At 35.2% G+C, this 15536-nt stretch overlaps 1 protein-coding gene across 1 annotated transcript in view; it reads left to right on the forward strand.

Annotated features, from left to right (window-relative positions):
- Window positions 1–11688: 11688 nt before the first annotated feature.
- The window catches only part of LOC105380073 (activating transcription factor 3), a 47828-nt gene continuing 43980 nt past the window's right edge, over window positions 11689–15536 (forward strand). The window contains exon 1 of the mRNA XM_038113935.2: window positions 11689–12054. The gene's annotated coding sequence lies outside the window, so the exon portion shown is untranslated. The remainder of the gene's footprint in view (window positions 12055–15536) is intronic.

Raw genomic sequence — 15536 nt, forward strand, 5'->3', positions numbered from 1 at the left:
TGCTAGTCTACTGCAGATTTCCTCGCAAGAAGGTTTTGTGTAGAGATTATGAATTCATAATTATGCAGGAATTGCTAAAAAACCTTATAAATGTTAACCTCTAGGTAGAGGTAAATTGATGAGGAAGGCCGAGGACCGAGTGTTGTGGCGCTCCTTGGGAGATGCCTATGTCCAGCAGTGGATGACTATTGGCTGATGATGATGAGGAGGTAAATTTAGGTTATGTATGATTATTATGAAAACTATCTGTAGTAGATATTGCTGATCTCGAGTTTAGATCCATTTAGTTAGCAATTACCAATATAATGTACGATCTTGTAGTAAAATCTAGCGCGTGGGCACAATGCCAGTATGACAAATGTATGAGACCTTTATAGATCTGTCAAGTTTGTAACAACTTATTGTTAATAATCTTAATTTATCATTGCAGACTGTAGTCATCATCAAGTGTACACACGTGATTGAGCGATTGTTGTATTTTCGATCTAAAGGAATATGCCCGTATTGAGAATTTTCTGCTTGCGAAGTTCACGCCTACACTGTTTGACAAGTATATGTAATTTCAAATTAAGAATATTTTTTCAAGGGACCCTATAATGCGGCAAGTTACTTGGCGACCCTCCTTGCGGGGTGAAAGAAGTGGCGGGGGCGAGGTAGCACGACATGCTACACACGTAGAAAAGTGTGCCCGGATTAATCTCGCGATAGCTTGTAACTATTTCTGACGTAAGTAAAATTTTATTCTATGACTGTTCCCGTAAATGTCATATTTAGCTTAAAATTTATAGTTTGACAGCATTAAAATTTGGATGTTTACCTTCAGAATATCTACCAATTTGAATTTATTTATGTAAAAGTGTTTTATTTTATAAATCAATTTCCATGTCACTTTCATGTTCACTCTCTGTTTGAACTTGTTCATCGTCGTCGTCATCCTCATCTTCATCATCGTTTTCATTAACTTCAATTATAAATCTAAGACAAAAACCAATTTATGTTTAATTTACAATAAATTATAAATAAACAATAACATACCTGTCCAATACATCGTCAAATACTCTATCAGATTTATAATATTCGTCTTAATTTTTTATGACATGTTCGTCACAATTTCTCCACTTTTTAGGCGAATAATTAGAGAAAAGCAACTCTAAGTCTTTTATCTCTTTATCTAAGTTAGAGTCAATCGACGTTCTTGCGAGCTCGCCTTTCACGTACCGCCACACAAGTTCAATAGGATTTAATTCCGGGTGGTATGGGGGTAGGCGAAGCACGATATGACCATTTTCTTTCAAAATTTCATCAATTTTGTAATTTTTCTCTGTGTTTTGCTCATTAATTACTTTCATTAAATCACACAAATTTTGGTTGCTTTCCTAGTTACAAGAACTGACAACTGACGCACTGTCATATGGACTCTTCGTCTTTGTTGTTTACTTTTTCGTATCTGACTGCGCAGTACCAACCTTTAGCCGCGTAGCATGACTGATCCGGTACGCTGTTCTACAAGAAGCCCCTATATTGAGACATTATACGATTTGTTGTTTTTAACGTTATTTTGTTGACGAATTATAGATACCTAATAATAATATAATGATAATATTAAAAAGGCCTCAACACTCATCCTAAGACTAATGGTCTCAGGATCAATGATCTCATGTGGGTCGCACTCAAATTATGACAGACTATATAAGACATGTGGCCGCCTCGGCTGCGCGGCCGAGACTGCCGTAACAATGACATGCAGTGCACGCGTTGCCCTTCCCCGCTACCCTCCCGCTACCCGCTGTCGTCTTGGGTACCTCGTCCCCTCCGCGTCTTTCACCCCGCAAGGAGGGTCGCCAAGCAACTTGCCAATCTATAGCGCTGGATTTTACGTCGTCTAAAGGCTGAGCATCGCCATACAGTGGGGTAACAGCCAGCCTCTTGGGTACTCTACCCGACAGCAACGTCGTCGGTCTGGCAAACATTTTCTTTTCTTAGCAATAATCCATATAAAAATTATGTAAGTATTATTTAATTGAAATGCCATCATCAGTCACATCTTCATGCTACAACAGGTTCGTCACTGATGCAACTATGCGGATGAGACCAAGGAAGTTATTGAAAAGCAAGATATTATGCTACTCTACGTAAAGCTATTAAGTTCCTATTTATACGTATGTAATAATATTATGTTCTTTAAACAACATACTGGATATACTTTTTTATAAATATACAATACGCTTACATATTTATGCAGGTAGTAGGTAGGTACAACATAGATCAAGTACTTAATCTGTTTTTTATTAAATGAGCTGTTTACAAGAAAACTTAAGACTCGTACTTACGTTTATGTCCATCATGAAGACCTCTATGAAATAATACATAAAATACTTAAGTAAGGCATCTAAATATTAAAATTTATAAAAAGCTCAAAAGACGAGCCCCAGGAACAATATTATAAAAATGTACTTTACCAACGAATCTTTAAAGACCGTTTACAAAAATACACAAGATGCCGGATCTACACAAACCCTCTAAAAAATACTGTTAAGTTATCATTTTTATCATAATAATATCACTGAGTGATGGTTCTATGTTCCTAAGTTGTTTTTCTATAAGTAGGTACGATTGATGCGATCACAGGGTCAAAAGTGCAAGACTATCTGAAAAAGGATATGATTCAACCAAACGATTGCTTATAGCGTTATTTTGTTGTTCAGATATGCGCAATAACATACAATATTAGACATTGTGGTACTTTTTAAAGTCTTTAACTACTTGTCTACATTTATTAAAGTTTTATGTGGTTTTATGAAATTAAATAATATGGCTCTGGCTCACATTTTCGAATGCCACCGGCACAAGAGGACTACTATTGATTACAGTCCAAAAATACAGATATATTAAAAGCTTTACAATTTTAATCAATTAAATCTAATTCATAATTAATCAATATTTTTTCCATTGCATTTAGTAAAAATGAATTTTAGCATAAAATGTCAAGGCTAATTAGGTATTACTCATCATAACTAACAAGTTTGCATTATAACATAATGTATTCTTGTTTACATGTATTAAGTTTGTATATATTTTTATTCAACTCAACTCAGCAGAACTACATAGAAAAGTTAGAATTATCAACTTTAGACCCGACTGCCCGGAGAATATAACTTATTCATAATAATTCATATACATCGTTAAGTACATTAATACTATTCACTGTATTAACATGGTATTAACACTTCACTGAAATCTTGATAGGCTTTCACTTTCAATTAAATTGTACTTGCTTTAAATAATAAGAGTAACCTTTTAAAGTAGGTGCATTCATGTAAATATTCCGTCAAGTAAAAATTGAGATTCAAAACAAGTGTTTTGCGTTAAGTAGCTCAAGGAAAAGCTGCTAAGACAATAGCATAACATAATATTCTAACATATTACCAAGTATAGAAAGGTTTAAGTTAATAGTTAATTAGTTTAGGGATTTAAACGTCATTTAACTCAATTAACCTTTAGTTAGATCGTGACCAGAGTGGGTAATGCACTATGGGAAACAATTATCTGTTTACTATAAAGGCTTGTACTAAATATCTTGACATCAGAGTCTAAATTCTAAACTATTGAATTCCTGCATCGTACCTGCCTATAGTTAGCAAGAACGGTGGTGGTGGTGTCAGAAAATGGTATGTAACGCCGAAAAGAGGCACTTAACTCTGGTGGTGGCACTAAACCACTTTATTTTAATTTGAAAATTCACGAAAAAAATATAGTATGATTATTTTCCATATAAATAAACTCTGTTGGTTACGTGACTTTTTAAGACAGTTTTTTTTACGTATAGTTTATATGCTAGTACACTTAGTTCGGGTCTATCAAGGAGCCGTTTGTAAATCTATAATTTATATGTAATAAAAATACAGGATTTAAATCAGGAGGAAAATCTCTGTCCCGGTTTACTATTGGAATAGGTGCTAAATTTAGAAATAATGAAATAATTACGCAAAATCCTATACATATACCACAAAACAAAATTAAATGTTGATTCACTTCAAACGTAGGTACAATAAGTTTAGAAATAGGTAATTTGTAGTGTGCAAGATAATTATCTTGACAATCAGACATGGTAAAATAACATAGTTATATAAATGTACATATAGGTACCTTCTATAACTTCTATTTAAATGTTGATTAGCGCTCGCAGCTAATCATTTAAACATCTAAGAAGAATTAAAAAACCATTAAAGGTTTGTCAGCTACTAAAAAAACATTAGACTGCATGGTCATTTCAATGTGTGGAAGGGATTTCACCTGCATGAATAAGCAGTGGTCCCGGGTTCGACATGTGAGATGGCAATATACTCCCCCTACGGCCTTAATATATCTGGGGCCAGCATAAAGACATAAGTTCATCTGTTAGGTAGTAGAGGTACATACTACATACAGGGTGTTGCAAAAAGGGTATAATAAGCACAAAAAGCCGACAAATTGGACTCATAATCGCCCATGGGGTGTCGTATTTTTGTAAATAATAATTTGAATTGTATACCTAATTTCAAGAATGTATATACCGAAGACTTGGATAGTTATTATTACCACAAAATAATAATTATATTTAAGGAACATCTCCACTCGCGAAATGAAGGGTCTTGATCAAACTGAGGCAAGGAACCCTAAAAACACAGAATATCCAAGCTAATCATAATATCTGACGACCAATTAATAAGTCAAGCTGTGATGTTCAAGCAATAAGTTTGACAAAAGAGCCTTGACTAATGGATAAAGAATTAGCACCTTGTACACTGTATGAAGGTTTCCTAAGGACCGATTTATTTTGACACATCCTTAATGTGATGTTAATTTTAGGATAGGTTATTAGTATTTTTGACGGTACCAATTTTTAACCAACTTCGAAAAGAGGAGGGGGTACTTAATTCGTCTGTATGTATGTTTTTTATGACTAATATTTTGTTTAAGAAATAAAACAGAAGCTAGAAAAATAATCTTAGCTAATAATGCTCACACTTGCAAAGTTAGACAAAATTGTGATTGTATCCCTTTCCAGCAGGTAAACTCCATAAAATACCTCGGCGTTCATATAGATAAACACCTAAAATGGGTCAATCATGTAGATGCAGTAAAGAATCGCCTTAGAAAGCTAATATTCGTCTTCAAACGCCTGCGTTCAGTAGCTAATGAGTCGATTATTAAGGTTGTTTATTACGCACTGTGTCAAGCTATTGTATCTTACGGAATCGTTTGTTGGGGTGTAGCTTGCAAAAGTCTCCTAATCAAGGCTGAGCGTGCTCAGCGTGCAATATTAAAAGTAGCATACAAAAAGCCGGTACGTTACGCAACTTCTAAGCTGTATAGAGAAACGAAAGTTTTAACAGTACGACAACTTTTTATTCTAGCCACAACTCTGAGATTTCATAAAATTGCCCCTGTAAATCTTGTGGAGAGATCACGCCCCCTAAGACACGATAAATGGAAAGTTGCAACTACAAAGACTGAGTTTGGCAAAAGACGTTTCGGTTACATGGGTCCCTTCTTATACACTAGGGTTAACCAAACCTTATCCCTCTTAAAAACTACAAGACATATATGTAAACAAAAAGCTACTGCGTGGCTTATGCTTCAGGACTACAAAGATAGTGAGCTCCTCCTACCGCTAAATACCTAAAGCCACAAATTGCTGTTACTCGGTGGACATGGGTACTAATATTTTTATTTTATTTTATTTTTTTGTCTGCTACTTTATGTTTGACTAATAATGTTACCTTAACTAAGTGAAGATTAATAGAAAAAATTGTCTTGTCGCAAAAATTTATAAATATTGTGTTACTACTAACCTTAATTCTTAACTTATAATTTTTTTATTGTATAGCATAAGACGAAAGAGACTAATCCCTACGACACAGGGAATCCTAGTGTAGGGGTTAGGGATATTATAAGACTGTTTCAATGTTTTGGCTATCAATAAAGATATTTGTATTTGTATTTGTAATCATGTTTTATGAAATTTATACTTTACATTTGTTTGTTTACATTTTATGATACTTCTTGAGGAATAAAGAAGATGATCATAAACAGCTCTACTGCATCAAAACTATACTAAAATTCAGGTTTTATAAATCTCCATACTCTGGCTAGTGGGAGGGATGGCCGGTCGTAAAAGTCATAACTATTATTATAAAAGTTATTACAGCAGTACGACACAATGAGCGAATTAGGTCTAAGGTTACCTCCATCGCCGTAAACTATTTTAAGTACCACTGACTTTACGACTTTGTTCTCACTGCGCTTATTGCGCTTACCTACCATGAGCTGAGTATGAAGATCTTATTTTTATTGTGTCGACGACAAATGATCAATTTTCTTCCACCCATAAGTCTTCTTTTGCTGTCTGTACCTGCAAGGTTGTAGATTGCAACAAATAAAAAATATGGGCTTATAAACTATTTCTTAAATAAAATAAAAACATTACTGACAACTTGGTAGCTTGTCGGAACTAAGCGCCCAAATGCCAGGGACCGGTTATATTTAGCATCTTCTGTCTAATTCAAAAGATCCAAAAAAACGCAGACTTCATTACGCAAAACCATTTGTTACTTTAGATTTACTGCATGCTACCATCGTTTGTCATAAATGGCGGTTGTCATTTATATTTCGAAACCTAAATAATCTTAATGTGTTCTCATTATCAGCCAGGCGGCACGTGTTGTTACACTTTTCTTGAGAAATTCCCAACATTTGTTCAGATCTACACCAAACCTATTTAAATTCTAGCCAAAAATGAATCTTATTGTCACAGCAACAGAGCGGACTTTAATAGTTAATAGGGTGGCGCTGATAGATATCCCACACCCTTCAAAATCTGTTAGATTTACAGCCTAGAACAAAGGACATCAATTTTGGGCGTGACATGTGACTGGATGTGGCAGTAATGTGAACATTGCTCCTTGTAACGAAAGAATATGATGGATATTACACAAAGCTCTTATTAATTGAGATCAGTAATTTTAACCGTAATTATTGGTTCAAATAGGGACACTTCAGGCACCTAATTACTATCGTGATTTGTAGCTGAATACTATAGTTACTATGTTTTGAATCGTTAACCGTAAAAACATAAAAAGTATTTAACATTTCGTATTTTTCATTTCAGTCATGCTCTTCAAGTAGCTTTACTTAAAAAGCTTCAAGTAGCTTTACTTAATTATAAATTTTACAAGAAAAATATATTGTCTACTCATTTGAAGGAAATTATTCATTTAAAAAAAATTCAGTCCCTCCTGTTGTTTTTTTTAACAAAATCTTGACATAGTTCTCAGATTACTATCAGCTAATAATTTGAACTTTATTTTTTACATTTGACCTCACCGCGTAGTAACTGTTTCACAAAATAATAAATTTAGACACACCCCATCGTTTGCATAATGTCTCTTAAATGTAAATAATATTCAGAAAGTCGGTGCTAAATGGCATAGCAATAGAAACGGTTTATTTTATCAATTCCCTAACAATCTATTTTAGCCTATAAGTTGTAGAATAATAATAACCAATGTGCAGAGTATTAGAAAAAAAGTATGGCTCGGTCCCTTTTGAACTTTTCACAGTAAAATTGCTGAAATTAATATACAACAATCCCATTAAATATTTGTAAAGCAATAAAAGAAGAATACAGCATATTGAGCTGCAAATAAAGGAAATTTTTATTCAGTCAAGAATATATGTATGTAATAAAGATATGATCTTATAATAAAAAATAAATCCGATAAAACTACTAACTTCCTACTTATCCATTCATTTCCAGCTTCAATCACACAACACAAGAAGTCAAATAGTTCTTCCTAGCAGCAGCCCAGATACCGTCGCGATGTGGTAGATAAATAATAGTGAACGTATTCGGCCTCTTTGTCCCGTCAATATGTCAAACGTGAGTCTCCACATTCTGACACCCAACTATGTTCAGTAACAATCTTATTAAGGAAGACTTTAGAGTGTTATTTCAGTGCCAGTTGTTAGGTTTACAGCGATAAGCGTTGACGTGAAATCGTTACCCCGTCACTTTTATTTTGAATTTAAATTTCGAACAGTGACAATTATTTACTGTTTTCGTTCCGTGTGTAAATTATTGCGTTGACAACACAGCACTACTTGAGGGTGTGTAGAATAGTTTCAGAACATTGACGAATGTACCTATATTTTAAATGGGTTCCGCTCATCTTGCATAATCTTTATTGACCAAAACTCATTTCGCATAACTCGTATGGTCTAAACTTTTTTGGCCGAACCATCACTTTGCCAAGACTTATGTGGCATAAGGCTCGTTTCGTCTAAAACTCTTTAGGCACAATCTTTAAACACCTAAGTTTCGTTTGCTCAAATTTATGTTCGTCTATACCTATGTATAATCTTGTTTCTCCTAATGTTATCTTAATAAATAATATATTAAGTATGTAGTAAATGTACAAATTGTGGTATTTTTCTCCTACATCCCGAAAATCACGATATTGTATGATCAAAAAATCGAAAGTTAACGACCAATATAATTATTACAAACCCCATGAGATCGAAACCTAAAAATAGGTGCGACGACGAGCAAAGCGAGGAGGAGCGTGTTAGGTGCACATGTTCGTCAAAACCAAAGCGGAGCGCAGCGAAGCGGAGCGGAGCGTTTTCCAAACAGCGGAAACAATACAAGGCACCAGTTTGCACTATGTAGGGAGACGCTCCGTCAAAATTAAAGCCAAACGAATATTATTACTTTGTATAAACCTAATAAACCTATGCCATAGCATTATTAGGCTATTCAAGATTTGGCCATACCATTATTAGGCTAAAGAATGTTATGCGAAATAACTTTTTACTAAACGAGATTTATGCCATACGATTTTCGGCGTAACGAGACTTTGACCAAACGTTACTATGCAATACGAGATTAGGCAAATAAATCTTATGCCAAAAAAGGTAGAACCATTTTAAATACATCGCTATACAATGTCTGTAGATACATTGAAAATTATTAATATGTAGGCGTAGAAGAATTACCCATTTGATGATGTTTTTTCTTTTCGTGTAAATAAAATGTTCCTCTTGAATAAGAAAAAAAGCATTACTTACAGAATGTTAAAGCTCTGTAGAATTCTAAACTCAAACTCCAGTGTAATAATTTGTTAATTGCTCCTTTTAGAATTAGTATTAGTATCGATATCGGTCACCTAAGTGAATAGTTCAGCACATACAAACCGCACCATAACCGACAATCATAATAGTCTGAAAAATAGAGCACGAAAATACTTACCTATAATTTATAGAATTTTGTGAATCGCTTGCTGTGAATTACTGATAAAATAATACTAACAAAATAAATTGTTCATTAATGGGTAATGTTGCGAAAAACGCAAAAACGCACATCCCGTAATCATTTACAATACCGCAATACCCGGATCCCTCACAAAATTCACGCTTTTTCAATACCGGTATTGAAATCTAATACCGTTATTGAAGTAAAACCGAAGTCGGTCTTTTTTAGGCTATAAATAAAGCGATTAAAATATAGTTAGCCTTGAGCTCCTATATACTATGAAAGCGCACTTTTTTTAACCGTTACATGCTGTTTTTGGCCTTTGGAAATCTACTTGTTGTCCATGCGTTCTAAAATTAAAACTCTAATACTCAACTCTTGTAAAAAATATTACATCATACAGAATTTGATGGCTTTTTTCCCTTTATTTGACATAGGTATACGACCTTTAAACAAAATATATTCCATTTATAACAAGGAAGTCTAATACCGGTATTAATACCGGGATCCTGGTATTGAGATCTAATACCGGAACTGAATACCGGTATTGAAAATAATTCCGGTATTGCATGCCCTATTAATCATCCACTGCAGGAAATAATAAATATATGAGCTTTTTCCAAGACTCCAGTTTTTTAGGGTTATTGCCATAATCTCCACGTTTAGCTGGCAGGTTGCAGATATCACATGCACAACACAATTTAACACCTAAGACCCATTAAACACCTTTAAACAGATATCTGCCCGGTCGGTATCGAACCCGGGTCTTTCGGCACAGCAGTCAGAGATTGCTCTATACCACCCGGTCGGCAATGTTGCGTATCTACAACCACATCGACTGCAATACTCGTTTACTGCTGCTATCTGGACGGTGCGATTTAATACCTGAACTAAGCTAGATGGACATAATTAGGAAACAAGATGGGGACTGAACGGCTTAACATGTTCAGTGTTATCTTGATACGAAATTTAATGGCGTTTCCTATTGTTGAAGATAATTATAATGTTATGGTAAGTATAGTACAGTCAGCTTCGTTAGTATGTAGCTATATTTTGTATCAGTACATAAAAAAGTGTCAAAGCTAATGTTTCCGGATTGAAAATTACGCATATTATACTAATCGAATTTCAAGTCTTGTTTCTGTGTAAAGCTACAATTACCTATATTAATAGTCACACTCTTTTCAGTGAACTTTAATACAAAAAAGCCTGCGTTGTAATTATTTTTCAGCAATTTTCGCAAACGACCTTGTGCTACGGCGCGGCGTAGCAGGCTACGACGCTACGAAAGCTTTTGCGTAGCAATTATGTAGGGGTCGTAGCAATAGGGTGGTTTTCATTACGAGTCTCTTATCTTTTTCAGGATCGTTCAACCATTAGTTCTCATCTATAATAATTTGAAATATCCCTACTGGCTCAATCATACTGTAGACCGGCAAGAATGTATAATTTACAATTAGGTACCGTGTTTTTTTTTCTATATACATTCTAATTGGAAAAAGAGCAAAATTTTTTATGCAGTTGGTTATTGTGTATTGTTTAAAGTTTACAATTTTTTTTTACTTAGATACACGATACGATAACTTTAATTGCCATAGTTTTAATGAGTGTAAAGTTATAGTTGTTGCATAAATGTTTTTTCAAAAAAATACGGCGATCCTATTCTTATTTATACAGAGCATTCACATACTTAGTGAATATTTTACAAACAACCATTAAATAAATTATGTATTTACTGCACCCTCAGCAAGTTAATTTAGTTCAAAAACAGTGAATATTCAATTTTGAATTCGCATAAAAGGATTAGGCAAATTTGATTCCACAGCCATGCCATTTGGGCGATCCATTAGAACTCTACAAGCCACAATACAACATTCAAACCAGAATCGCCGGTCCTCATAACATAAACAATATTAACTATTCACCAATACATGCGCATTTTTATTAAGCTTTTTAACGCATATTATATTGTAAGCTCTGCCGCGTTTATGTTAGAGTCCAAATCCAATCAACGCCTCTTTTTACCGCGTTCGTGTTCCTCGTGTGTGTTTTAAATTCAACGCTATCAGTGAGAAATGCTTCAAATCTTTATGTACTATCTGTATCAAACAAATCGCACTTTTAAATTGCAATACATAGACCTTCTTTACAATTTCATATCAGATGGCTTTATCAAAAATTGTAGTTAATCGCAAATTGAACCGCCTCGCAGGAGCCAATCCGCCGCGGCACTTACAACCAATCACAGACAAGATCGCGTGATGTGGCGCGCTCGCGATTGGTGTTCGATGTCGTGATGTCTATTTTTAGCCGCAGTGTGAGAATGCGCGCGGCTGTGGTGTGCGCGCGTGTGCGTGTCGGCGTGTCGGTGTGTGCGGCGTGTGTGTGCGTGTCGCTCGCTCGTCTGTTTACGCTCGGAGTCGGCGGCGCGCGGGCCTCACGTGGTCGCGGCAGTCCAGCGCAGCCCCCGGAGACGCCGGTACAGTCCACAGCCGCTACATCGACACCCGCGCCGACGTTACCGCGGCTCATAAAAATTCAGTGTTTTCAGCGTATGCGATGAATAAATTTTGCGAATCGTGTCTGTGTTACAAAAAGGTTTTCGGTTGCTATGTTGTTGGGCTTCCACAAGTGTTAGTGAGGAACGGCTCTGATGCACATCGACTTTTGGAGGTGATCCCCAGTTGTGTGAGGCCTGGAGCACCGGGATACGGCTTCTGTAAGGATTCCGTGTAGACCGGCGGAAAAACTGATAGTATAAGGTAAGTTACTCCCAAATACATAGATTCATTGTATGTAACGTTAACATAAACATATGTACTCATTAAAAATTATAAGCAAGTACTTAAAAATGTAAACCTACACAGTACCTATGTAATTACATAAAACTTCGTGTAAAATGCCTGAATATTCTGCTGAAACTGAAACGCTTCTATGAATAACATATATATTTGTTTCTTGTAGAACATTTTTTTAATCTTCAGCTTCGCGCTAGCTTAATGTGACCAATCTTGTTATGTCCGATAACATATTTCAGTATTTATATTAAGTTGATAGTGTTGCCAATATTATAAAATTTACTGAATGTTAAACCTACAATACTATACCTGAGTAAACAAATGACTTTAAACGTATTTTAGTTAACACATGCTTATATCTTTACCTTATCAATTATCACCCGTAAACCTGCAAATACCTGTTACATAGATACATACTGATAATCGAAAAAATGTTTGGCATGCGACATACCTTATGGCAATCTTAATATATAAGTAGGTAGGTACCTAATAATTACAGATACTTAATTATGATAAATAAGAAATTACATAATACACATGTGCTCAAAATATCTAAATTGCAGCCTGAAGGATTCTCTGTCACTATGTAAAAAACTGTAGAGCATAATTATTATTATCTAAATTAAATTTATATATAAACCTATAACTAATATTCGAAATAGGCACCTAATACTACTCAACCATAAAAACCAATAGTGATATTCATTATTGGTAATGAATAACACGTGAAGAGCACTTGTTGACTAAATCGTTTGACTAAGTCGGTAAAGTGCCTCGCTATTCACTAGCTCTACATAGAGTGAATCTACTTACATTATACAGGTAATGCTTACTCTATCTTACTATCTAGGCCTTAGACAGCTACCTAAGTCTGAGATTCACCAACACTTAAACATGAAACTATACCATACGTGTCAACTAAAGCTTACATACATATATATTTATATATATATGCCTTCTTCTTAGTTTGTCGGTGACAAAAAATGGGAAGTGGACTAGGATATGTCACCGTGGTGTAAGGATTAGCTAATCGGAAAAGCGTTAATGTCCAGGATGCGCTGGACTAATACTAATATACATAAGGTGCAGTTTACTTTACATTTTACTCTAGGTAACATAACTAATATTTACAGTCATTATATTCAAACATAATCAATTATTTTAGAAAATATGTGTTTTATAACAAAAATATACGTTCATTATATTCTAAATATACGTTCATTATCTGCTGTATTTATGTAAGCAAAATGAAGGTCTATCATTCTCCCAACAACTGAATAACTTTTTTAACAAACTAAATGAAATAATGATATTGTACCCATTAGACAGGTTCTTGGTTCTCGGAGACTTCAACATGAGCCGCATTCACTGGAGTAGCGCTAGCAATGTGACCTACCTCTCTCCAAGTAACGCCAAAAGCCAAGATGAATTTAAATTATTAGACGAATTAAATACTTGTAACCTATTACAATACAATAATATTCATAACGATTATGGTAAAATTCTGGATCTTGTACTGTGTACTGACGATGTGGAGGTTAGGAATTGTGACTACCCATTTGTTCCTTTAGACTCTCATCACAAGGCACTCCAAATTAATATTAATTTATCTTGTCATAAGTCCCTTAAAAGTGCACAACGCACTAAATACTGCTACTACAAAGCTAACTATGAAGCTATTTTAGAAGAAATGTCACAAATTGAATGGGTAAATGAATTTTCATCGGGTTCCATAGAGTGCGATGTTAAAAGGTTCTACGATATTTTATACCGGCTACGTGATAAACACGTACCTAAAAAGAAACTAACCAACTCTGACAAATTCCCCGCATGGTTCTCTCCTGCCCTTTTAAAGATTCTTAAGGAGAAGTCTAAGTTCCTTAAAAAATACAATAAGTATAAAATGAAGTGTGACGAGTCTGCCGTTAAATTGCTCAGTAAAAGAGCCAAAACATTGGAAACAGAATGCTATCACAACTACATTGCACGAGTTGAATGCTCCATATCAGATAACCCTAAATACTTTTGGTCCCATATGAAAACTCTCTCAATAACCAAATCAATGCCTAGCAATATGACCCTCAATGATAGGACAACCAGCTCTGGCGATGAAATATGCAACTTGTTCTCGGACTATTTTCAGTCTATGTTCTTAACTCCAGATAGTAATAACCAATACGTGCAGGGCGATTGTGACGGCAAATCGGTCTGTGATATATCTTCTATTGAGGTTACAGTAGATGACGTATTGAGAGAACTTAGGGGGCTCGATATCAACAAATCTGGTGGGCCCGATGAAATCCCTCCCGCTTTCTTGATACGTTGCTCTGAACAGCTGGCCTTTCCACTCTCCATACTCTTTTCAAAATCCATGTCTGAAGGTATCGTTCCAGTCATATGGAAAGCAGCGTTTATATCACCGATTCACAAAAAGGGTCCAAAGAATCTTGTTTCTAATTACAGGCCGATTTCCAAACTCTGCATAATCTCAAAAATATTTGAAAGAATAGTTTACAACCAACTCTATGCAGCACTTCACAATTCTTTTAGTTTGTCACAGCATGGTTTCTTGAAAGGGAGATCGACAGTCACTAACCTTCTAATATTGAATGAACAATTAACAGAAAATATGGAGAATCACCTTCAAACTGATGTAATCTATACAGACTACAGCAAGGCATTCGATCGAGTTGATCATAAGCTTCTTTTGTGTAAGCTACATCGAGCTGGAATTCGAGGTGACTTATTCAGGTGGTTTTCCTCCTACATTGATAACCGATCGCAAGCTGTTGTGGTCAGCAATTACACGTCTGGTTGGATTAATGTGCCCAGTGGAGTGCCTCAGGGATCCCTTTTGGGTCCTCTGCTTTTCGTGATCTTTATTAATGATATCGATTCATGTTTTCATAGCTCTAAAGTTCTAAGTTTTGCTGATGATATGAAAATATACAAACCTATAAGAACTATCGCAGATGCCGAAGCCCTCCAGGCAGATTTGAAGCGGCTCGATAGCTACTGTTCCCAAAATAAACTAGATTTAAACCCTTCTAAATGCTTTCATGTTACCTTCTCAAGAAAAAAGGTGGGCATTAATTTTACCTATACCTTAAAAGATCACAGTCTACAAAAGGTAGATGAGATCCGCGATCTGGGTGTGACTCACGATTCGAAGCTACTCTTTGACACCCATATCAATAATATAGTTAAGAAGGCTTCTAAAAACCTTGGTTTCATTATGCGCTCATCAAAAGATTTTAAAAATGCGAAGACGCTCAAGATACTTTATTGCACCTATGTTAGAAGTAGTCTGGAGTACGCATCGCAGATTTGGAATCCTAGATATAACATCTATGCTAACAGAATTGAGTCAATCCAAAAAAAGTTCATGCGTTTTCTAAATTTTCGGGTCAAATCCAACGTTCGTGAATATCATGCTTCTTGTCGAC

Source organism: Plutella xylostella, chromosome 18 (genome assembly GCF_932276165.1).
Source record: "Plutella xylostella chromosome 18, ilPluXylo3.1, whole genome shotgun sequence".
NCBI classification, from domain to species: domain Eukaryota; kingdom Metazoa; phylum Arthropoda; class Insecta; order Lepidoptera; family Plutellidae; genus Plutella; species Plutella xylostella.